Raw genomic sequence first — 26,877 nt, 5'->3', positions numbered from 1 at the left:
TCTTCCTGGTTTAGTCTTGGAAGAGTGTAAGTGTCCAGGAAATTATCCATTTCTTCTAGATTTTCTAGTTTATTTGCGTAGAGATGTTTATAGTATTCTCTGATGGTAGTTTGTATTTCTGTGGGGTCAGTGGTGATATCCCCTTTATCATTTTTTATTGCGTCGATTTGATTCTTCTCTCTTTTCTTCTTTATTAGTCTTGCTAGTGGTCTGTCAACTTTGTTGATCTTTTCAAAAAACCAACTCCTGGATTCATTGATTTTTTGGAGGGTTTTTTGTGTCTCTATCTCCTTCAGTTCTGCTCTCATCTAAGTGATTTCTTGCCTTCTGCTAGCTTTCGAATGCGTTTGCTCTTGCTTCTCTAGTTCTTTTAATTGCGATGTTAGAGTGTCAATTTTAGATCTTTCCTGCTTTCTCTTGTGGGCATTTAGTGCTATAAATTTCCCTCTACACACTGCTTTAAATGTGTCCCAGAGGTTCTGGTATGTTGTATCTTTGTTCTCATTGGTTTCAGAGAACTTCTTTATTTCTGCCTTCATTTCGTTATGTACCCAGTAGTCATTCAGGAGCAGGTTTTTCCATGTAGTTGAGCGGTTTTGATTGAGTTTCTTAGTCCTGAGTTCTAGTTTGATTGCACTGTGGTCTGAGAGACAGTTTGTTATAATTTCTGTTCTTGTACATTTGCTGAGGAGTGCTTTACTTCCAATTATGTGGTCAATTTTGGAGTAAGTGCGATATGGTTCTGAGAAGAATGTATATTCTGTTGATTTGGGGTGGAGAGTTCTATAGATGTCTATTAGGTCTGCTTGCTGCAGAGATGAGTTCAATTCCTGGATATCCTTGTTAACTTTCTGTCTTGTTGATCTGTCTAATGTTGACAGTGGAGTGTTGAAGTCTCCCATTATTATTGTATGGGAGTCTACGTCTCTTTGTCAGTCTCTAAGGACTTGCTTTATGAATCTGGGTGCTCCTGTATTGGGTGCATATATATTTAAGATAGTTAGCTCTTCCTGTTGAATTGATCCCTTTACCATTATATAATGGCCTTCTTTGTCTCTTTTGATCTTTGATGGTTTAATGTCTGTTTTATCAGAGACTAGTATTGCAACCCCTGATTTTTTTTGTTTTCCATTTGCTTGGTAAATCTTCCTCCATCCTTTATTTTGAGCCTATGTATGTCTCTGCATGTGAGATGGGTCTCCTGAATACAGCAGACTGATGGATCTTGACTCTTTATCCAGTTTGCCACTCTGTGTCTTTTAATTGGAGCATTTAGTCCATTTACCTTTAAGGTTAATATTGTTATGTGTGAACTTGATCCTACCATTATATTATTAACTGGTTATTTTGCTCGTTAGTTGATGCAGTTTCTTCCTAGCCTCGATGGTCTTTACATTTTGGCATGTTTTTGCAATGGCTGGTACCGGTTGTTCCTTTCCATGTTTAGTGCTTCCTTCAGGGTCTCTTGTAAGGCAGGCCTAGTGGTGACAAAATCTCTAAGCATTTGCTTATCTGTAAAGGATTTTATTTCTCCTTCACTTATGAAACTTAGTTTGGCTGGATATGAAATTCTCGGTTGAAAATTCTTTAAGAATGTTGAATATTGGCCCCCACTCTCTTCTGGCTTGGAGAGTTTCTGCCAAGAGATCTGCTGTTAGTCTGATGGGCTTCCCTTTGTGGGTAACCCGACCTTTCTCTCTGGCTGCCCTTAAGATTTTTTCCTTCATTTCAACTTTGGTGAATCTGGCAATTATGTGTCTTGGAGTTGCTCTTCTCGAAGAGTATCTTTGTGGCGTTCTCTGTATTTCCTGGATTTGAATATTGGCCTGCCCTACTAGGTTGGGGAAGTTCTCCTGGATGATATCCTGAAGAGTGTTTTCCAACTTGGTTCCATTTTCCACCTCACTTTCAGGTACCCCAATCAGACGTAGATTTGGTCTTTTTACATAATCCCATACTTCTTGCAGGCTTTGTTCGTTTCTTTTTCTTCTTTTTTCTTTTAGTTTCTCTTCTGGCTTCATTTCATTCATTTGATCCTCAATTGCTGATACTCTTTCTTCCAGTTGATCAAGTCAGTTACTGAAGCTTGTGCATTTGTCACGTATTTCTCGTGTCATGGTTTTCATCTCTTTCATTTCGTTTAGGACCTTCTCTGCATTAATTACTCTAGCCATCAATTCTTCCTCTTTTTTTTCAAGATTTTTAGTTTCTTTGCGCTGGGTACGTAATTCCTCCTTTAGCTCTGAGAAGTTTGATGGACTGAAGCCTTCTTCTATCATCTCGTCGAAGTCATTCTCCATCCAGCTTTGATACGTTGCTGGTGATGAGCTGCGCTCCTTTGCCGGGGGAGATGCGCTCTTATTTTTTGAATTTCCAGCTTTTCTGCCCTGCTTTTTCCCCATCTTTGTGGTTTTATCTGCCTCTGGTCTTTGATGATGGTGATGTACTGATGGGGATTTGGTGTAGGTGTCCTTCCTGTTTGATAGTTTTCCTTCTAACAGTCAGGACCCTCAGCTGTAGGTCTGTTGGAGATTGCTTGAGGTCCACTCCAGATCCTGTTTGCCTGAATATCAGCAGCAGAGGCTGCAGAAGATAGAATATTGCTGAACAGCGAGTGTACCTGTCTGATTCTTGCTTTGGAAGCTTCCTCTCTGGGGTGTACTCCACCCTGTGAGGTGTGGGGTGTCAGACTGCCCCTAGTGGGGGATGTCTCCCCGTTAAGCTACTCGGGGGTCAGGGACCCACTTGAGCAGGCAGTCTTTCTCTTCTCAGCTCTCAACCTCCGTGTTGGGAGATCCACTGCTCTCTTCAAAGCTGTCAGACAGAGTCGTTTGCGTTTGCAGAGGTTTCTGGTGCATTTGTTATTGTTTACTGTGCCCTGTCCCCAGAGGTGGAGTCTACAGAGACAGGCAGGTTTCCTTGAGCTGCTGTGAGCTCCACCCAGTTCGAGATTCCCAGTGGCTTTGTTTACCTACTTAAGCCTCAGCAATGGCGGGCGCCCTTCCCCCAGCCTCGCTGCTGCCTTACCGGTAGATCACAGACTGCTGTGCTAGCAATGAGGGAGGCTCCGTGGGCGTGGGACCCTCCCGGCCAGGTGTGGGATATAATCTCCTGGTGTGCCCGTTAGCTTAAAGCGCAGTATTGGGGTGGGAGTTACCCGATATTCCAGGTGTTGTGTGTCTCAGTTCCCCTGGCTAGGAAAAGGGATTCCCTTCCCCCTTGCGCTTCTCAGGTGAGGCAATGCCTTGCCCTGCTTCAGCTCTCGCTGGTTGGGCTGCAGCAGCTGACCAGCACTCATTTTCTGGCACTCCCTAGTGTGATGAACCCAGTACCTCAGTTGAAAATGCAGAAATCACCGGTCTTCTGTGTCGCTCGTGCTGGGAGTTGGAGACTGGAGCTGTTCCTGTTCGGCCATCTTGCTCCACCCCCGATTTCTGCATTTCTAACTGAGGTACCCAGTTCATTTCATTGGGTTTGATTAGGCAGCAGGTGCAACCCATGGAAGGTGAGCAGAAGCAGGGTAGGGCATCGCTTCACTCAGGAAGCACAAGAGACTTGGGGGACCTCCCTCTTCCAGCCACGGGAAGACATGAGAGATTATACTACCCTGCCTGGGTACTACACTTTTCCCACAGTTTTTGCAATCTGCAGATCAGCAGATTCCGTCATGTACCTACACCACCACATCCTGGGTTTCAAGCAGAAAACTGGGCAGTTGTTTGGGCAGACACTGAGCTAACTGCAGGAGTTTTTTTTTTAATACCTTAGTGGTGCCTGGAACCCCAGTAAGATACAAGTATTAACTCCCCTGGAAAGAGGGCTGAAGCCAGGGAGCCAAGTGGTCTTGCTCAGTGGGTCCCACTAACATGGAGCCCAGCAAGCTAAGATCCACTGGCATGAAATTCTCACTGCCAGCACGACAGTCTGAAGTTGACCTGGGATGACCAAGCTTAGTGGGGGGAGGGGCATCTGCTCTTACTGAGGCTTTGGTAGGCAGTTTTTCCCTAACAGTTCTAAGTCTGGGAGGTGTGAACTGGGCAGAATTCATCACAGTGCAGTGAAGCAGCTGTGGCCAGACTGCTTCTCTAGATTCCTCCTCAATGGGCAGGGCATCTCTGAAGGAAAGGTAAGAATCCCAGTCAGAGGCTTGCAGATAAAATCCCATCTCCCTGGGACACATAACTTAAAGGAAGGGGCAGCTGTGGGCACAGCTTCAGAGGACTTAATCTCTGCTGCCTGCCAGCTCTGAAGAGAGCATCTAATCCTGGCAAGAAGGATTCTCCCAGCACAGTGTACCAGCTTTGCTAAGGGATAGACTGCCTCCTTAAGTGGGTCCCAGACTCTCATGCCTTGTGACTGGGAAAGATGTCCCAAAAGGAGTCAACAGGCACTTCATACAGGAAAGCTTCAGCTGGCATCAGGCTGGTGTACCTCTGGGATGAAGCTTCCAGAGGAAGGAGCAGACAGCAATCTTTGCTGTTCTGAAGCCTTCACTGATGATACCTGGGTGAACTGGGTCTGGAGAGGACCTCCAGCAAACTACAGCAGACCTGTTGAAGATGGGCTTCAATGTCAGAAGGAAAACCAAGAAACAGAAAGCAACAGCATCAACAACAACAATAAGAACTCCCACAAGAAACCCCATGCAAGGGTCATCAGCCTCAAAGATCAAAGGTAAATAAATCCACGAAGATAAGGAAAAACCAGTGCAAAAACACTGAAAATTCCAAACACCAGAATGGCTCTTCTCCTCCAAATGATAGCAACTCCTCTCTAGCAAGTGCACAAAGCTGGACGGAGAGTGAGATTGACAAATTGACAGAAGTAGGCTTCAGAAGGTGGGTAATAACAGACTCCTCTGAGCTAAAGGTGCATGTTCTAACCCAATGCAAGGAAGTTAAGAACAATGATAAAAGGTTACAGGTGCAGATAACTAGAATAACCAGATTAGAGAGGAAAATAAATGAGCTGATGGAGCTGAAAAACACAGCAAGAGAAATTCAAGAAGCATACACAAGTATCAATAGGCAAATTGTTCAAGTGGAATGAACGATATCAGAGATTGAAGATCAACTTACTGAAACAAGGCATGAAGACAGGATTGGAGAAAAAAGAATGTAAAGGAACAAACAAGTCTCCAAGAAATGTGGGACTCTGTGAAAAGACCAAACCTACCATTGATTGGGGTACCAGAAAGTGACAGGGAGATTGGAACCAAGTTGGAAAGCACACTTTGAGATATTATCCAGGAGAACTTCTGCAACCTAGCAACACAGGCCAACATTCAAATTCTGGAACTACGGAGAACACCACTAAGATTCTCCTCAAAACGAGCAACCCCAAGACACATAATTGTCAGATTTGCCTAGGTTGAAATGAAGGAAAAAATGTTAAGGGCAGCCAGAGAGAAAAGTCAGGTTACCTACAAAGGGAAGCCCATCAGACTAACAGCGGATCTCTCTGCAGATAACTTACAAGCCAGAAAAGAGTGGGGGCCAATATTCAACATTCCAAAAGAAAAGAATTTTCAACCCAGAATTTCATAGCCAGCCAAACTCAGCTTCATAAGTGAAGGAGAAATCAAATCCTTTGCAGACAAGAAAATGCAGAGGGATTTTATCAATACCAGGCCTGCCTTACAAGAGCTTCTGAAAAAAAGCTCTAAATGTAGAAGAAAAATTTGGTACCAGTCAGTGCAAAAACACACCAAAATATAAAGACCAATGACATTCTGAAGAAACTGCATCAACTAATATGAAAGTAATCATCTAGCATCACGATGACAAGATCAAATTCATACATAAAAATATTAACTTTAAACGTAAATGGGCTCAATGCTCCAATTAAAAGACACAGGCTGGCAAATTGCATGAAGAGTCAAGACCCATTGGTATGCTGATATAAGGAGACTCATCTCAAAGACACACATAGGCTCAAAATAAAGGGATGGAGGTATATGTATATTTGCCAAGCAAATGGAAGGCAAAAACAAACAACAACAACAACAAACAAACAAACAAACAAAAAGGTTGCAAAAGTAGTCTATGTTAAAACGTACTGGAAACCAACAAAGATTAAAAAAGACAAAGAAGGTCATTACATAATGGTAAAGGCATTAAAACAACAAGAACAGCTAACTATTTTAAATATATATGCACCTAATATAGGAGCATCCAGATTCATAAAACAACTTATATGAGACCTACAAAGAGATCTGGACTCCCACACAATAATAGTGGAAAACTTTAACACCCCACTGTCAATATTAGACGGATCAACGAGACAGAAAATTAACAAGGATATTCAGGACTTGAACTTAGCTCTGGACCAATGGGACCAACTAGACGTCTACAGAACTTTCCACCACAAATCAACAGAATATACATTCTTCTCAGCACCACATAGCACTTATTTTAATATCAACCACATAATTAGAAGTAAAACACCCCTCAGCAAATGCAAAAGAACAGAAATCATAAGAAATTGTCTCTCAGACACAGTACAATCAAATTATAACTGAGGATTAAGAAACTCACTCAAAACTGCACTACATGGAAACTGAACAATCTGCTCCTGAATGACTCCTGGGTAAATAACAAAATTAAAACTGAAATAAAGAAGTTATTTGAAACCAGTGAGAACAAAGAGACAATGCACCAGAATCTCTGGGACACAGCAAAACCAGTATTTAGAGGGAAATTTATAGCACTAAATACTCACATGAGAAAATGGGAAAGATCTAAAATTGACACCCTAACACCACAAGTAAAAGAAATGGAGAAGCAAGAGCAAATAAATTTCAAAGCTAACAGAAAACAAAAAATAACTAAGATCAAAGCAGAACTGAAAGAGACAGAGACACAAAAAACCCTTCAAAACATCAATGAATCCAGGAGCTGGTTTTTTGAAAAGATTAACCAAATAAAGAGACCACTAGTCCAACTAATAAAGAAAAAAAGAGAATAATCAAATAGACACAACAAAAAATGATAAAGGGGAGAACCCCCACTGATGCCACAGAAATACAAATTACCATCAGATAATACTATAAACACTTCTATGCAAATAAACTAGAAAATCTAGAAGAAATGGATAAATTCCTGGACGCATACACCCTCCCAAGATGAAACTAGAAAGAAGTCAAATCCCTAAGTAGACCAATTACAAGCTCTGAAAATGAGGCAGTAATTAATAGCCTACCAACCAATAAAAGCCCAAGACCAGATGGATTCACAGCTGAATTCTACCAGAGGTAAAAAGCGGAGTTGGTACTATTTCTTCTGAAATTATTCCAAACAGTACAAAAAGAGGGACTCCTCCCTAACTCATTTTATGGGGCCAGCATCACACTGATACTAAAATCTGACAGAGACACAAAGAAAAAAAAAATTCAGGCCAATATCCCTGATAAACATCAATGTGAAAATCCTCAATAAAATACTGGACTTCAAACTATACTACAATGCTATGGTAACCAAGACAGCATGCTACTGGTAACAAAACAGATATATAGTCCAATGGAACAGAACAGAGACCTCAGAAATAACACCACATATCTGCAACTATCAGATCTTTGACAAACTTGAGAAAATGAAGCAATGGGGAAACATTTTCTATTTAATAAATGGTGCTGGGAAAATTGGCTAGCCACATGTAGAAAACAGAAACTGGACCCTTTCCTTACATTTATGCAAAAATTAACTCAAGATGGATTAAAGACTTAAATGTAAAACCTAAAACCATAAAATCCCTAGAAGAAAATCTAGGCAACACCATTCAGGACATAGGCATGAGCAAAGACTTCATGACTAAAACCCCAAAAGCAATTGCAACAAAAGCCAAAATTGACAAATGGGATCAAGTTAAACTAAAGGGATTCTGCACAGCAAAAGAAACAGTAACAGACAAAAAGAGAGCCAAATCAGGAATGAACTCCCATTCACAATAGCTTCAAAGAGAATAAAATACCTAGGAATCCAACTTACAAGGGATGTAAAGGACCTCCTCAAGGAGAACTACAAACCACTGCTCAGTGAAACAAAAGAGGATGCAAACAAATGGAAGAAGATTCCATGCTCATGGATAGGAAGAATCAATATTGTGAAAATGGTCATACTACCCAAGGTAATTTATAGATTCAATGCCATCCCCATCAAGCTACCAATGACTTTCTTCACAGAATTGGAAAAAACTGCTTTAAAGTTCATATGGAACCAAAAAAGAGCCAGCATTGCCAAGACAATCCTAAGTCAAAAGAACAAAGCTGGAGGCATCACGCTACCTGACTTCAAACTATACTACAAGGCTACAGTAACCAAAACAGCAGGGTACTGGTACCAAAACAGACATATAGACCAATGGAACAGAACAGAGCCCTCAGAAATAATACCACACATCTACAACCATCTGATCTTTGACAAACCTGACAAAAACAAGAAATGGGGAAAGGATTTCCTATTTAATAAATGATGCTGGGAAAACTGGCTAGCCATAAGTAGAAAGCTGAAACTGGATCCTTTCCTTACTCCTTAGACGAAAATTAATTCAAGATGGATTAGAGACTTAAATGTTAGACTTAATACCATAAAAACCCTAGAAGAAAACCTAGGTAATACCATTCAGGACATAGGCACTGGCAAGGACTTCATGTCTAAAACACCAAAAGCAATGGCAACAAAAGCCAAAATTGACAAATGGGATCTCATTAAACTAAAGAGCTGCACAGCAAAAGAAACTACCATCAGAGGGAACAGGCAACCTACAGAATGGGAGAAAATTTTTGCAATCTACTCATCTGGCAAAGGTCTAATATCCAGAACCTACAAAGAACTCAAACAAATTTACAAGGAAAAAACAAACAACCCCATCAAAAAATGGGCAAAGGATATGAATACACATTTCTCAAAAGAATACATTTATGTAGCCAACAGACACATGAAAAAATGCTCATCACTTGCCATCAGAGAAATGCAAATCAAAACCACAATGAGATACCATCTCATGCCAGTTAGAATGGCAATCATTAAAAAGTCAGGAAACAACAGGTGATGGAGAGGATGTGGAGAAATAGGAACACTTTTACACTGTTGGTGGGATTGTAAACTAGTTCAACCATTATGGAAAACAGTATGGCGATTCCTCAAGGATCTAGAACTAGATGTACCATATGACCCAGCCATCCCATTACTGGGTATATACCCAAAGGATTGTAAATCATGCTGCTATAAAGACACATGCACATGTATGTTTATTGAGGCACTATTCACAATAGCAAAGACTTGGAATCAACCCAAATGTCCACCAGTGACAGACTGGATTAAGAAAATGTGGCACATATACACCATGGAATACTATGCAGCCATAAAAAAGGATGAGTTTGTGTCCTTTGTAGGGACATGGATGCAGCTGGAAACCATCATTCTCAGCGAACTATCACATGAACGGAAACCAAACACCGCATGTTCTCACTCATAGGTAGGAATTGAACAATTAGATCACTTGGACACGGGAAGGGGAACATCACATACCGGGGCCTATTGTGGGGAGGGGGAGGGAGGAGGGATGGCATTGGGAGTTATACCTGATATAAATGACGAGTTGATGGGTGCTGACGAGTTGGTGGGTGCAGCACACCAACATGGCACATGTACACATATGTAACAAACCTGCGTGTTGTGCACAAGTACCCTGGAACTCAAAGTATAATTTTAAAAAAATCACAGAAAATATCAGATTTAATTTAATCATACTTATATTGCCAAAATTATTTTCCCAAAAGATGGATTTTATTCCATCATGCTCAAAAAAAAAAAAAAAAGAAAGAAAGAAAAAAGAAAAAAGAAAAGGAAAAAAAGAAACTATCATCAGAGTGAGCAGGCAACCTACAGAATGGGAGAAAATTTTTGCAATCTACCCATCTGACAATGGTCTAATATGCAGAATCTACAAGGAACTTAAACAAATTTACAAGAAAAAGACAACCCCATCAAAAAGTGGGCAAAGGATATGAAAAGACACTTATCAAAAGAAGACATTTATGCAGCCAACTAACATATGAAAAACAGCCATCATTACTGGTCATTAGAGAAATGCAAATCAAAACCACAATGAGATAACATCTCATGCCAGTCAGAATGGTGATCATTAAAAAGTCAGGAAAAAACAAATGTTAGTGATAATGTGGAGAAACAGGAACATTTTTACACTGTCAGTGGGAGTGTAAATTAGTTCAACAGTTGTGGATACAGTGTGGTGATTCCTCAAGGGTCTGGAACCAGAAATACGATTTGAACCAGCAATCCCATTACTGGGTATATACCTAAAGGATTATAAATCATTCTACCCTAAAAACACATGCACATTTATATTTATTGTTGCACTATTCACAATAGCAAAGACTTGGAATCAACCCAAATGCCCATCACTGATAGACTGGATAAAGAAAATGTGGTACATATATACCATGGAATACCATGCAGGCATAAAAAAGGATGAGTTTGTGTCCTTTGCAGGGACATGGATGAAGCTGGAAGCCGTCATTCCCAGCAAACTAACACAGGAATAGAAAACTAAACACGGCATGTTCTCACTCATATGTGGGAGTTGAAAAATGACAACTGATGGACATAGCTGGGGGGAACTTCACACACTGGGGTCTATTAGGAGGTAGGGGTCAAGGGGAGGGAGAACATTAGGACAAATACCTAACGCATTTGGGGCTTAAAGCCTAGATGATGGGTTGATAGGTGCAGCAAACCACCATGGCACACGTATACCTGTGTAACAGACCTGCACGTTCTGCACATGTATATCAGAAATTTAAGTAAATTAAAAAAAAGAGCAGAAACAAATGATATAGGGATTAAAAAAACAAAAGCAAAGCAACAAAATGAAGAATTGCTTTTTGAAAAGATATTACTAAATCCTTAGCAAAAATGATGAAAGAATCAAATAAATCAATTGGAAATGGAAAAAGAAACATTACAACTGATGCCACAGAAATAAAAATGATCAGAAGGAAATATTATGAACAACTATATGCAAACATTTTGGACAATCTACAAGAAATGGGTAAATTTCTACAAACATACAACCTACCAAGAGTGAATAAAAAGAGAAGCCTAAACAGAAGAAAAACAAATGAGATTAAATTAGTACTCAAAAAACTCTCAACAACAACAATAACAAGAAAAGCCCAGGACTAGATGGCCCTAAAAGTGAATTCTACCAAACATTTAAAGAAGAATCAATACCAATACATCTTAATCTCTTACAAAAAATAAAAGTGGAAACACTTCCAAACTCCTCTCACAGCATCAGAAAGACCTGATTCTGAAGCCAGACCATGACACCCTAGAAAATAAAACTACAGGTAAATTGTTTTGTAAATAAATATGAATGGAAAAAAACTAACAAAATATTAGCAAACATAATTCAACAGTTTATAAAAATAATCAATCATACACCATAAACAAAGGGAATTTATTCCTGAGATGCAAGGATGGTTCAATGTATACAGATCAATAAATGAGTTATACTACATTAGCAAAATGAAGGATTTAAAAATCACATCTCAATAGATGCCAAAAAAATTTTTGATGAAATTCCACCCCCTTTTACGACAAAACCTCTCAACAAACTCGGTATAGAAGGAACTTACCTCAATACAATAAAGACCATATATATAAAGCCCACAGCTAACATCATAATCAATTAAGAAAAATACCTTTTCTTTTAAGATTTGGTACGAGGTAAGGAGGCTCACTCTCACCACTTCTTGAATAAATAATTTAATAATAAAGTGTTGAATACATAGTAATAGAAATCTAGTCAGAGAAATTAGCCAAGAAGAATAAATAAAAGTTATCCAAATTAAAAAGAAAAAAGTAAAATTATTACTATTTGCAGAGGATATGATCTTATATTTAGGAAACTCTAGAAACTTTACCAAAAACTGTTAGAACTAATAAAAATTTAACACCCAATAAACAAATTTAGTATAGTTGCAGGATACAAAATCAACAAACAAAAATGTGTGCTTCTGTACACTAACAAACTATAGAAGAAGAAAATTTAGAAAAGTTTCATTTACAGTAGCATCAAAATGATTACTTAATAGGAATAGATTTATTCAAGAAGGTAAACACTTGTTCACTGAATGCTATAAAACACTGATAACAAGCTAAAATAGACACAATTGGAAATATATCTCTTGTTCATAGATTTGAAGAATTGATATTGTTACAATGTCTATGATACTCAAAGTGATATACAGATTTTATTTCCATCAAAATCCCAATGGTATTCGTACAGGAATAGAATAAAGAATTCCAAAATTTATATGCAACCCAAAAGACCCCACGTAACCACAGCAATTTTCAGCAGAACAAGTTGGAGGCTTTCAAATATATTACATGCCACGGAAATAAAAACAGTGCAACACTGGCATATAAACAGATAAATAGATCAATGAAACAGAATACAGAGACCAGAAATAAACCCATTCATGTACAGTAGTCAGATCTTCAACAAATGTGCCAAGAATATACAATGGGAAAAAGAATAGTCTCATCAATAAATTTGTGTTGCAAATATTGCATATTCACATGCACAAGAATAAATTAAACAATATTTTATTTTATATATAAGCATCAACTTAAAATAGGTTAAAGGCATAGATGTAAGACAAGAAACTGTAAAACTCTAGAAGAAAAAGCTTCCTGACACTGACCCTTGCAATGATTTCTTAGATATGACACTCAAAAGCACACGAAACAAGAATAAAAGTAAACAAATGGAATTACATCAAACTAAAAAGCTTCTGTACAGCAAAAGAAATAATCAAGAAAATAAAAAAAGCAAACTTTGGAATGGAGAAAATACTTTAGAACTATTTTCTAATAAAGGGTTAATAAATAAAATGTATAAGAAATTCCTAGAACAGCAAAAAACTTTTTTTAGAGGATTATGTATTTTATTTTATTTCATTTAATTTATTACTATTATTATTATTTTAATTTCCATAGGTTATTGGGGAACAGGTGATGTTTGCTTACATGAGCAAGTTCTTTAGTGGTGACTTGTGAGATTTTGGTGTGCCAATCACTCAAGCAGTATACACTGCACCCAATTTGTGGTCTTTTGCTTGTCTGTTTTGTTCTTGCTTTAGTTTTTGAGATGGAATTTTGCTCTTGCTGCCCAGGCTGGAGTGCAATGGCATGATTTCGGCTCACTGCAACCTCTGCCTCCCGGGTTCAGTTTTTTGTATTTTTAGTAGAGACAGGGTTTCACCATGTTGGCCAGGCTGGTCTCAAACTCCTGACCTCCGTTGATCCACCAACCTTGGCCTCCTGAAGTGCCGGGATGACAGGTGAGAGCCACCGTGCATGGCCGCAATTTGTGGTTTATCCCTCACCCTTTTCCCACCCTTTTGCCCTGAGAACCCCAAAGTCCATTATGTAATTCTTATGCCTTTGCATCCTCATAGCTTAGCTCTCACTTATGAGTGACAACGTATGATGTTCAGTGTTTCATTCCTGAGTTACTTCACTTACACTAATAGTCTCCAGTCTCATCCAGGTCACTGCAAATGCCATTAATTTATTCCTTTTGGGGGCTGAGTAATATTCCTTCATATATATGCACCACGGTTTCTTTATCCACTCATTGATTGATGGGCATTTTGGTTGGTTTCACGTTTTTGCAATTATGAATTGTGCTGCTATAAACATGCATGTAGAAGTACCATTTTTTGTATGATGACTTATTTTCCTCTGGGTAGCAATATCAGTAGTGGGATTGCTGAATCAAATGGTAGTTCTACTTTTAGTTCTTTAAGGAATCTCCACACTGTTTTCCATAGTGGTTGTACTAGTTTACATTCCCACCAGCACTGTAAATGTGTTCCCTTTTCACCACATCCATGCCAACATCTATTTTTTTTTTTTTATTATAGCCATTCTTGCAGGAGTAAGGTGGTATCACATTGTGGTTTTAGTTTGAATTTTCCTGATTATTAGTGATGTTGAGCATTTTTTCATATGCTTGTTGGCCATTTGCATATCTTCTTTTGAGAGATTTATCTATTCATGTTCTTAGCCCACTTTTTTTTTTTTTTTTTTTTTTTTTTTTGAGATGGTGTTTTGCTCTTGTTGCCCAGGTTGGAGTGCAATGGTGTGATCTTGGCTTACCACAACCTCTGTCTCCCGGATTCATGAAATTCTCTGACCTCAGCCTCCCGAGTAGCTGGGATTACAGGCATGCACTACCATGCCCAGCTAATTTTGCAATTTTAGCAAAGGTGGGGTTTCTCCATGTTGGTCAGGCTGGTCTTGAACTCCTGACCTCAAGTCTTAGTCCACTTTTTGATGTGATTCTTTTTATTTTTTCTTGCTAATTTGTTCGAATTTGTTGTAGATTCTGGATATTAGTCCTTTGCCAGATGTATAGATGGTGAAGATTTTCTCCCACTCTGTTGGTTTTCTGTTTACTCTCCTTACCCTTTCTTTTGCTGTGCAAAAGCTCTTTAGTTTAATTAATTCCCAGCTATTTTATTGTTTTGTTTTTATTGCATTTGCTTTTGAGTTCTTGGTCATGAAATCCTTGATTAAGCCAATGTCTAGAAGGGTTTTTCCAATGTTATCTTCCAGAATTTTTATAGTTTCAGTTCTTAGATTTAGATCCTTGATCCATCTTGAGTTGATTTTTGTATAAGGAGAGAGATAAGGATTCAGTTTAATTCTCCTACATGTGGCTTGCCAATTATCCCAGCACCATTTGTTGAATGGGGTATCTTTTCCCCACTGTATGTTTTTGTTTGCTTTGCCAAAGATCAGTTGGCTGTAAATATTTGGGTTTATTTCTGGGTTTTCTATTCCATTCCATGGGTCTATTTGCTTATTTTTGTACCAGTACCATGCTGCTTTAATGACTATGACCTTATAGTATAGTTTGAAATCAGGGAATGCGATGCCTCCCAATATGTTCTTTTTGATGAGTTTTGGTTTGGCTATGCAGGCTCATTTTTGGTTCCATGTGAATTTTAGGATTGCTTTTTCTAGTTCTGCGAAGAATGATGCTGGTGTTTTGATGTAAGTTGTGTTGAATTTTTAGATCACTTTTGGCATTTTGGTCATGTTCACAATATTGATTCTACTCATCTATGGGGATGAGATGTGTTTCCATTTGTCTGTGTCCTCTATGATTTCTTTCAGTAGGGTTTTGTAGTTTTTCTTTTGAAGGTATTTCAACTCCTGGTTATGTACATTTGTAAGTATTTTATTTTTTTTTACAGCTATTATAAAAGGGCTTCAGTTCTTGATTTGATTCTCAGCTTGGTGCTCTTGGTGTATAGAAGAGCTACTGACTTGTGTGCATTAATTTTGTATCTGAAAACGTTGCTGAATTCTTTTATCCATTCTAGGAGCTTTCTGAAGGAGTCTTTAGGGTTCTCTAGGTAAACAATCATGTCATCAGCAAACAGCAACAGTTTGACTCCCTCTTTACTGATTTGGATGCCCTTTATTTATTTCTCTTGTCTGATTACTCTGAATAGGCCTTCCAGTAATATGTCGAAGATGAGTGGTGAGAGTGGGCATCCTTGTCTTTTTCCAGTTCTCAGAGGGAATGCTTTCAACTTCTCCCCATTCAGTATTATGTGGGCTGTGGGTTCGTCATGGATACTTTTATTACATTGAGGTATGTCCCGTGTATGCCGATTTTGGTGAGTTTTTATCATAAAGTGATGCTACATTTTTTGAATGTTTTTTCTGCATCCATTGAGGTAATCATGTGATTTTTAAAAATTCGTTTGTGTGATGTATCAGTTACAGACTTGCATATGCTAAACCATCCCAGTATCTCAGGTATAAAGCCCGCTTGATAATGATGGATTAACTTCTTCATATGTTATTGGATTTGGTCAGCTATTATTTTGTTAAAGATTTTAGCATCTATGTTCATCAGGGATATTGGTCTATAGTTTTCTTTTTGGTCATGTCCTTTCCTGGTTTTGGTATTAGGGTGATGCTGGCTTCAAAGAGTGACATAGGGAGGGTTCCCTCTTTCTCTATCTTGTGGAATAGTGTCAGTAGGATAGGTATCATTCTTCTTTGAATGTCTAGTAGAATTGTGCTGTGAATCCACCTGGTCCTGGACATTTTATTGTTGGTAATTTTTAAATTAACATTTCAATTTCACTGCTTGTTATTGGTCTGTTTAGAGTATCTAGTTCTTTCTGATTCAAGGTAGGAGGGTTGTATCTTTTGAGGAATTTACCCATCTCCTCTAGTTTTTTATATTATGCATGTAAAGGTGTTCATAGTAGCCTTTAATGACCTTTTCTATTTGGGTGGTGTCAGTTGTAATATCTCTTATTTCTTTTCTAATTTAGCTTATTTGGATTTTCTGTCTTCATTTTTTGGTTAATCTTGTTTATGGTCTACCAATTTTATTTATCTTTTTGAAGAACCAGTTTTTCCTTTCATTTATCTTTTGTTTTCTGTTTGTTTCAAATTGGTTTAGTTTCTCTGATCTTGGATATTTCATTGATTCTGCTGGGTTTGGGTTTGGTTTGTTCTTCTTTCTCTAGTTCCTTGAGGATTGACTTTAGATTGTCTGTTTGTGCTTTTCAGACTTTTGATGTAGATATTTAGGGCTATGAACTTTCCTTTTAACACCATTTTTACTGTATCCCAGGGGTTTTGATAGGGTGTATCACCATTGTAATTCACTCTGAAGAATTTTGTAGTTTTCATCTTGATTTCGTTGTTGATCCAGTGATTATTCAGGAGAATGTTATGTAATTTCCATGTATTTGCATGGTTTTAAAGTTTCCTTTTGGAGTCGATTTATAGTTTTATTTCACTGTGGTCTGAGACAGTGCTTGATAAAATTTCAATTTTCTTAAATTTATTGAGGCTTGTTTTGTGGTCTATGATATGATCTGTGATGGTTAATACTGAGTGTCAACTTGATTGGATTGAAGGATACAAAGTATTGATACTGAGTGTGTCTTCCAGGGTGTTGCCAAAAGATATTAACATTTCAGTGAGTGGGCTGAAAAAAGTAGACCCACCCTTAATTTGGGTGGGCACAATCTAATCAGCTGGCAGCATGGCTAGAATACAAGCAGGCAGAAAAATGTGAAAAGAGAGACTGGATTTGCCTCCCAGCCTACATCTTTCTCCTGTGCTGGATGCTTTCTGTCCTTGAACATTGAATGCCAGATTCTTCAGTTTTGGAACTCAGACTGGCTTTCCTTGCTCCTCAGTCTGAAGATGGCCTATTGTGGGACCCTGTGATCACATGAGTTAATACTTAATAAACTCCCCATCATATATATATATATATAATTTCCATTAGTAGTTCTGTCCCTCTAGAAAACCCTGACTAATACATGATCTATCCTGGAAAAAGTTCCATGCACTATTGAATAAAATGTACATTCCACATTCCATAATTGTTGGGTAGAATGTTCTGTATAGATCTGTTGAGACCATTTGTTCCAGGGTATAGTATAAATCCATTGTTTCTTTGTTGACTTTCTGTCTTGATGACCTGTCTAGTGTTGTCAGTGGAGTATTGAAGTCCCCCACTGTTATTTTGTTGCTGTATATCTCACTTCTTAGGTCTATTAATTATTGTTTTATCAATTTAGGAGCTCCAGTGTTAGGTGCAGATAAACTTAGGATTGTGATATTTTCCAATGGACAAGGCCTTTTATCATTTTAGAATGTCCTTCTTTGTCTTTTTTAACTGCTGTTTGTTTTTTAATTTGTTTTGTCTGACAGAAGAACAGCTACTCCTGCTTGCTTTTGATGTTCATTTGCATGGAATGTCTTTTTCCACCCCTTTACCTTAAGTTTATATGAGTACTTATGTGTTAGATGAGTCTCTTGAAGGCAGCAGATAGTTGGTTGGTGAGTTCTTATCCATTCTGCAATTCTGTATCTTTTAAGTGGAGCATTTAGGCCATTTACATTCAATGTTGGTATTGAGATATGAGGTACCATTTTATTCATTGTGCTATTCGTTGCACGTATATGTTGGTTTTGGGAGTTTTTTATTGTATTTTTGTTTTATAGGTCCTGTGATATTTATGCTATAAAGAGGTTCTTTTCTGGCGTGTCTCCAGGATTTGTTTCAAAATTTAGAGCTCCTTTTAGCAATTCTTGTAGTATTGGCCTGGGAGTGATAAATTCTCTCAGCATTTGTTTGTCTGAGAAAGACTGTATCTTTCCTTCATATATGAAGCTTAGTTTTGCTGAATATAAAATTCTTGGCTGATAATTTTTTGTTGTTTTTTGAGGAGGCTGAAGATAGGGTCCCAATCCCTTCTAGCTTGTAGGGTTTCTGCTGAGAAATCTGCTGTTAATCTGATAGGTTTTTCTTTATATGTTACCTGGTACTTTTGACTTACAGCTCTTAAGATTTTTTCCTTTGTCATAACTTTAGATAACCTAATGACAATGTGCATAGATGATTATCTTTTTGCAATGTATTTCCCATATGTTCTTTGAGCTTCTTGTATTTGGATGACTAGGTCTTTAGCAAGGCTGGGAAAGTTTTTCTCTATTATTCCCCCAAATATGTTTTACAAACTTTCAGATTTCTCTTTCTCCTCAGGAATGCCAATAATTCTTAAGTTTGGTCATTTAACATAATCCCAGACTTCTTGGTGGCTTTGTTTATATTTTCTTATTCTTTGCCTTTGTTGGATTGGGTTAATTCAAAGACCTTGTCTTCGAGCTCTGAAGTTATTTCTCCTGCTTTTTTGATTCTAATTCTGAGACTTTTGAGAGCATTTTGCATTTCTATAAGTGCATCCATTGTTTCCTGAAGTTTTGTCTGTTTTTTATTTATGCTATTGATTTCATTGAATATTTCTCCCTTCACTTCTTGTATCTTTTTTTTTTTTTTCCTATTTTCTTAGATTGGGATTTGCCTTTCTCTGATGCCTCCCTGATTAGCTTAATAACTAACCTTCTGAATTCCTTTTCAGGTAAATCAGGGATTTCTTCTTAGTTTGGATTCACTGAGGGTGAGCTAGTGTAATTTTTGGGGATGTTAAAGAACCTTGTTGGTGTTAAATTACCAGAGTTGGTTTTCTGGTTCCTTCTCACTTGGGTAGGCTCTGTCAGAGGGAAGGTCTAGGCTCAATGCTATTGTCCAGATTCTTTTGTCCCACAGTCTGTTTCGTTGTTGTAGTAGTACTCTTCCTCTTTTCCTGGGGTTAGGACTTCCTGAGAGCCAAGTTGTAGTTATTGTTATCTCTCTTCTGGATCTATCCACCCAGTAAGTCAATCAGGTTCTGAGCTGGTACTGGGGGTTGTCAGCACAGAGCCCTGTGATGTAAACCACCTGTGGGTCTCTCAACCATGGATACCAGCACCTTCTCCAGTGGAGGTGGACTCTGTGAGGGCCCTTGGCTTTGGTTGCTTCATCCACTATTTTAGTGCTTGTTGGCCTCCTGCCAGGAAGTGACACTTTCAAGAGAACATTAGCTGTCATAGTATGGGGAGGAACAGGCAGTGGGTGTGGCTGTAGAACTCACAAGAGTATATGCCCTTTGTCTTCAGTTACCAGGGTGGTTAGGGAGGGACCATTAGGTGGGGGCAGGGCTAGATGTGTCTGAGCTCAGACTTTCCTTGGGTGGGTCTTGCTGAAACTGCTGTAGGGGATGGAAGTGAGGCTCCCAGGTAAATGGAATTACGTTCCTAGAATAATTATGGCTGCCTCTACTGTATCATGCAGGTTGTCAGGGAAGTGGGGAAAAGCCAGCAGTCACAGGCCTCACCTAGCTCCCACGCAACCCACAGAGCCAGTCTCACTCCCACCATGCTCCCACCAATGGCACTGAGCCTGTTTCCAGGCAGTGGGTGAGTAGGGCTGAGGACTTGCCCCAGGATACCCAACTCCCAGCTGCAAAAGCAATTAGGGCTTTTGTTCTTCTCCTGCCTATGGAGTCTGCACACTGGGTTTACACCTTCCTCTGAGTTCTGGTCAGGAAACTTCTCAATTGGTTCAAATTGCTAACAAAGTTCAGCTGGAGGTTTCCTTCTTCAACCTTTCCCCAGTGCCTCTGACCACCCTCCCCAAGGACCCCTTTGAGGCAGAACAGAAATAGCTTGCTAGGGGACCCATCGAGCCCACAGGGCTTTCCCTGCTGCTTTTTCTACCTTTGTATTTTGCTTGGCTTTCTAAATTGACTTACCTGCAGGTAAGGTCAGAATCTTATTCCATAATCTAGACATTCAGGGTCTTCAGTGGGGGTGTGTGTTCTGAGGTGAATGATCTTCCTTTCCTGCTTCCACAGTTTGGACACTCATAGTATTTGGGGTGTCTCCTGAGTCCTCCAGGAGCAATCCACTTCCCTTAGAGGGTCTGTAGGTTCTTTTGGCTCTCCTAATGTATTTCTGCCATCATTCTGGAGAAGTTTGTGATGCAAGCCTCCATACACTGCTCTCTCCCTTTAAGTGGGAGCCACAATCTAGTTCTGCCTACCATCCACCATGATTCAACTTTTTTTTTAAAAAAAAATTTAAGTTCTGGGATACATGTGCAGAACATTCAGGTTTGTTACATAGGCATGCATATGCCATGGTGGTTTGCTGCACCTATCAACCCGTCATCTAGGTTTTAAGCCCTGCATGCACTAAATATTTGTTCTAATGTCCTTATTCCCCTTTCCCCCAACCCTTCAACAGACCCTGGTGTGTGATGTTCCCCTCCCTGTGTCCATGTGTTCTTATTGTTCAACTCCCACTTATGAGTGAGAACATGTGGTGTTTGGTTTTATGTTCCTGTGTTACTTTGCTGAGAATGATGGTATTCAGCTTCATCTATGTCCGTACAAAGGACTTGAATGCATTCTTTTTCATGGCTGCATAATATTCTATGGTGTATATGTGCCACATGTTCTTTATTCAGTCTATTATTTATGGGCATTTGGGTTGCTTTCAAGCCTTTGCTAGTTTAAATAGTGCCACAATAAACCTACGTGTGCATGTGTCTTTATAGTAGAATGATTTATAATCCTTTGAGTATATACCTAGTAATGAGATTGCTTGTTCAAATGGTATTTCTGGTTCTAGATCCTTGAGGAATTGCCACACTGTCTTTCACAATAGTTGAACTAATTTACACTCTCACCAACAGTGTAAAAGCATACCTATTTTTCCACATCCTCTCCAGCATCTGTTGTTTCCTGACTTTTTAATGATTGTCATTCTAACTGGCATGAGACGGTATCTCATTGTGGTCTTGATTTGTATTATTTCTCTAATGGCCAGCGATGATGAGCTTTTTTTTCATATGTTTGCTGGCTGCATAAGTGTCTTCTTTTGAGAAGTGTCAGATTCAACTTGTTAAACTTTTATTTCATTCTAAGAAAAAAGAACAAAACTGGAGGCATCATGCTATCTGACTTAGAACTATACCATGGGGCTATAGTAACCAAAACAGCATGGTACTGGTACAAAAGCAGACACATAGAAAAATGAGAAAGGATAAAGATCCCAGAGAGAAGGCTGTACACCTACAACACTCTTACCTTCAACAAAGCTGACAAAAGCAAGCATTGGGAAAGGACTTCTTATTCAATAAATGGTGCTGGGACAATTGGCTAGCCATATGCAGAAGATTGAAACAGAACCCATACCATATACAAAAATTAACTAAAGATGAAGTAAACACTGAAATGTAAACCCCAAAGATATATAAACTCTGAAAAACAACCTAGGCAATATAATTCTTGACATAGAAACAGGCAGAACTTTATGACAAAAATTCCAAAAGCAATTTTAACAAAAGCAAAAATTGACAAATGAGATCTAATTAAATGAAAGAGCTTCTGCACAGCCAAAGAAGCCATTAATAAACAGATTAGCTATTGAATGGGAGAAAACTTTTGCAAACTATGCATCTGATAAAGGTCTAATATCTAGCATCTATAAGGAACTTAAACAGATTTACAAGAAAAAAAAAACTACTTAAAAATTGAGCAAGGGTTGTGAACAGACGCTTTTCAAAAGTAGATCTACATGCAGCCAAAAAGCATGAGAAAAAAGTTTAACATCATTGATTGGGAGGTTCCAAGATGGCCGAATAGAAACAGCTCCAGTCTACAGCTCTCAGTGTGAGTGACGCAGAAGACAGATGATTTAGACTTTTCCAACTGAGGTACCGGGTTCATCTCACTGGGGCTTGTCAGACAGTGGGTGCAGCCCATGGAGCAGTGTGGGGCATCTCCTTACCCAGGAAGTGCAAGAGGTCATGGAATTCCCTTTCTTAGTCAAGGGAACCTGACACAGATGGTACTGGGAAAATCGAAAAACTCCCACCCTAATACTGTACTTTTCCAACAGTCTTAGCAAATGGCACACCAGGAGATTATATCCCACACCTGGCTCAGAAGGTCCCATGACCATGGAGCCTCGCTCACTGCTAGCACAGCAGTCTGAGGTCGAACTGCAAGGTGGCAGTGAGGCTGTGGGATGGAGATATGCCATTGTTGAGACTTGAGGAGGTACACAAAGCAGCCAGGAAGCTCGAACTAGGTGCAGCCCACTGCAGCTCAAGGACGCCTGCCTGCCTCTGTAGACTACACCTTTGGGGGCAGGGCATAGGTGAACAAAAGGCAGCAGGAAACTTCTGCAGACTTAAACATCTCTGTCTGACAGCTTTGAATAGAGCAGTGGTTCTCCCAGCACAGAGTTTGAGATCTGAAAACTGACAGACTGCCTCCTCAAGTGGGTCCCTGACCCCTGAGTAACCTAACTGGGAGACACCTCCCAGTAGGGGCCGACTGACACCTCATACAGCCGGGTGCCCCTCTGAGACGAAGCTTCCAAAGGAAGGATCAGGCAGCAACATTTACCATTCTGCAATATTTGCTGTTCTGCAGCCTTCGCTGGTGATACCCAGGCAAACAGTGTCTGAAGTGGACCTCCAGCAAGCTCCAACAGACCTGCAGCTGAGGGTCCTGAGGGTTAGAAAGAAAACTAACAAACAGAAAGGACATCCACACCAAAACCCCGTCTGTACATCACCATCATGAAAGAACAAAGGTAGATAAAACCACAAAGATGGGGAGAAACCAGAGGAGAAAGCTGAAAATTCTAAAAATCAGAGTGCCTCTTCTCCTCCAAAGGAATGCAGCTTTTCGCCAGCAATGGAACAAAGCTGGACGCAGAATGACTTTGATGAGTTGAGAGAAGAAGGCTTCAGACAATCAGTAATAACAAACTTCTCCGAGCTAAAGGAGGATGTTCGAACCCATCGCAAAGAGGCTAGAAACCTTGAAAAAAGACTAAATGAAAGGCTAACTAGAATAAACAGTGTAGAGAAGACCTTAAATGACCTGATGGAGCTGAAAACCATGTCTCGAGAACTACATGATGCATTCACAAGCTTCAGAAGCCGATTTGATCAAGTGGAAGAAAGGATATCAGTGATTGAAGATCAAATGAATGAAATGAAGTGAGAAGAGAAGTTTAGAGAAAAAATAGTAAAAAGAAACAAACAAAGCCTCCAAGAAATATGGGATGATGTGAAAAGACCAAATCTACATCTGACTGGTGTACCTGAAAGTGACAGGGAGAATGGAACCAAGCTGGAAAACACTCTTCAGAATATTATACAGGAGAACTTCTCCAACCTAGCAAAGCAGGCCAACATTCAAATTCAGGAAATACAGAGAATGCCACAAAGATACTCCTTGAGAAGAGCAACTCCAAGACACATAATTGGCAGATTCACCAATGTTGAAATGAAGGAAAAAATGATAAAGGCAGCCAGAGAGAAAGATCGGGTTACCCACAAAGGGAAGCCCATCAGACTAACAGGAGATGTCTCAGCAGAAACTCTACAAGCCAGAAGAGAGTGGGGGCCAATATTTAACATTCTTAAAGAAAAGAATTTTCAGCTCAGAATTTCATATCCAGCCAAACTAAGCTTCATAAGTGAAGGAGAAATAAAATCCTTTACAGACAAACAACTGCTGAGAGATTTAGTCACCAACAGGCCTGCTTTACAAGAGCTCCTGAAGGAAGCACTAAATATGGAAAGGAACAACAGCTACCAGCCACTGCAAAAACATGCCAAACTGTAAAGACCATCGATGCTAGGAGCAAAATAACCAGATAACATTATAATGACAGGATCAAATTCACACATAACAATATTAACCTTAAATGTAAATGGGATAAATTCTCCAATTAGAAGACACAGACTAGCAAACTGGATAAAGAGTCAAGACCCATCAGTGTGCTGTATTCAGGAGACCCATCTCATGTGCAGAGACACACATAGGCTCAAAATAAAAGGATGGAGGAAGATCTACCAACCAAATGGAAAACAAAAAAAAGCCAAGCATTGCAATCCTAGTCTCTGATAAAACAGACTTTAAAGCAAAGCAGATCAAAAGAGACAAAGAAGGCCATTACATAATGGTAAAGAGATCAATTCAACAAGAAGAGCTAACTATCCTAAATACATATACACCCAATACAGGAGCACACAGATTCATAAAGCCAGCCCTTAGAGACCTACAATGAGACTTAGACACCCACACAACAATAATGGGAGACTTCAACACCCCACTGTCAACATTAGACAGATCCACGAGACAGAAAGTTAACAAGGATATCCAGGAAGTGAACTCAGCTCTGCACAAAGTGGACCTAATAGACATATACAGAACTCTCCACCCCAAATCAACAGAATATACATTCTTCTCAGCACCACATAGCACTTATTCCAAAATTGACCACATATATGGAAGTAAAGCACTCCTCAGCAAATGTAAAAGAACAGAAATTATAACAAACTGTCTCTCAGACCAAAGTGCAATCAAACTGGAACTCAGGATTAAGAAACTCACTCAAAACCACACAACTACATGGAAACTGAACAAACTGCTCCTGAATGACTACTGGGTAAATAACAAAATGAAGGTAGAAATAAAGATGTTCTTTGAAACCAATGTGAACAAAGACACAACATACCAGAATCTCTGGGACACATTTAAAACAGTGTGTAGAGGGAAATTTATAGCACGAAATGCCCACAAAGGAAAGCAGAAAAGATCTAAAATTGACACCCTAACATCACAATTAAAAGAACTAGAGAAGCAAGAGCAAACACATTCAAAAGCTAGCAGAGGGCAAGAAATAACTAAGATCAGAGCAGAACTGAAGGAGATAGAGACACAAAGCCTTTCAAAACATCAATGAATCCAAGAGCTGGTTTTTTGAAAAGATCAACAAAGTAGATAGACTGCTAGCAAGACTAATAAAGAAGAAAAGAGAGAAGAATCAAATAGACTCAATAAAAAATGATAAAGGAGATATCTCCATCAATCCCACAGAAATACACACTACCATCAGAGAATACTATAAACACCTCTATGTAAATAAACTAGAAAATCTAGAAGAAATGGATAAATTTCTGGACGCATACGCCCTCCCAAGACTAAACCAGGAAGAAGTGGAATCCCTGAATAGACAAATAACAGGTTCTGAAATTGAGGCAACAATTAATAGCCTACCAAGCAAAAAAATTCCAGGACCAGATGGATTCACAGCCGAATTCTACTAGAGGTACAAAGAGGAGCTTGTGCCATTCCTTCTGAAACTATTCCAATCAACTGAAAAGAAGGAAATCCTCCCTAACTCATTTTATGAGGCCAGCGTCATCTGATACAAAAACTTGGCAGAGACTCAACAAAAAAAAAAAGAGAATTTTAGAACAATATCCCTGATGAACATCGATGCAAAAATCCTCAATAAAATATGGGCAAACCGAATCCAGCAGCACATTAAAAAGCTAATCCACCACAATCAAGTTGGTTTCATCCCTGGGATGCAAGGCTGGTTCAACATACACAAATCAATAAACATAAACCACCATACAAACAGAACCAAAGACAAAAACCACACTGTTATTTCAGTAGATACAGAAAAGGCCTTTGACAAAATTCAACAGCCCTTCATGATAAAAACTCTCAATAAATTCAGGATTGATGGCACATATCTCAAAATAATAAGAGCTATTTATGACAAACCCACAGCCAGTATCATACTGACTGGGCAAAAACTGGAAGCATTCCCTTTGAAAATTGGCATGAGACAGGGTTGCCCTCTCTCATACCACTCCTGTTCAACACAGTGTTGGAAATTCTGGCGAGGGAAATCAGGGCAATCAGGCAGGAGAAAGAAATAAAGGGTATTCGATTAGGAAAAGAGGAAGTCAAATTGTCCCTGTTTGCAGATGACATGATTGTTTATTTAGAAAACCCCATATTCTCAGCCCCAAATCTCCTTCAGCTGATAAGCAACTTCAGCAAATCTCAGGTTACAAAATTAATGTGCAATATCACAAGCATTCCTATACACCAATAACAGATAAACAGAGAGCCAAATCAAGAGTGAACTCCCATTCACAATTGCTTCAAAGATAATAAAATACCTAGGAATCCAACTTACAAGGGATGTGAAGGAACTTTCCAAGGAGAACTACAAACCACTGCTCAATGAAATAAAAGAAGACACAAATAAATGGAAGAACATTCCATGCTCATGGATAGGAAGAATCAATATAATGAAAATGACCATACTGCCCGAGGTAATTTATAGATTCAATGCCATCCTCATCAAGCTACTCCTAAGTAAAAAGAACAAAGTGGGAGGCGTCATGTTACCTGACTTCAAACTGTACTACAAGGCTACAGTAATCAAAACAGCATGGTACTGGTACCAAAACAGATATGTAAACCAAGGGAATAGAACAGAGACTTCGGAAATAACATCACACATCTACAACCATCTGATCTTTGAGAAACCTGACAAAAAGAAGTAATGGGGAAAGGATTCCCCATTT

Source organism: Macaca nemestrina, chromosome X (assembly GCF_043159975.1).
Source record: "Macaca nemestrina isolate mMacNem1 chromosome X, mMacNem.hap1, whole genome shotgun sequence".
NCBI classification, from domain to species: domain Eukaryota; kingdom Metazoa; phylum Chordata; class Mammalia; order Primates; family Cercopithecidae; genus Macaca; species Macaca nemestrina.
The sequence above is the reverse complement of the archived record's forward strand: the minus strand, read 5'-3'. Positions refer to the sequence as shown.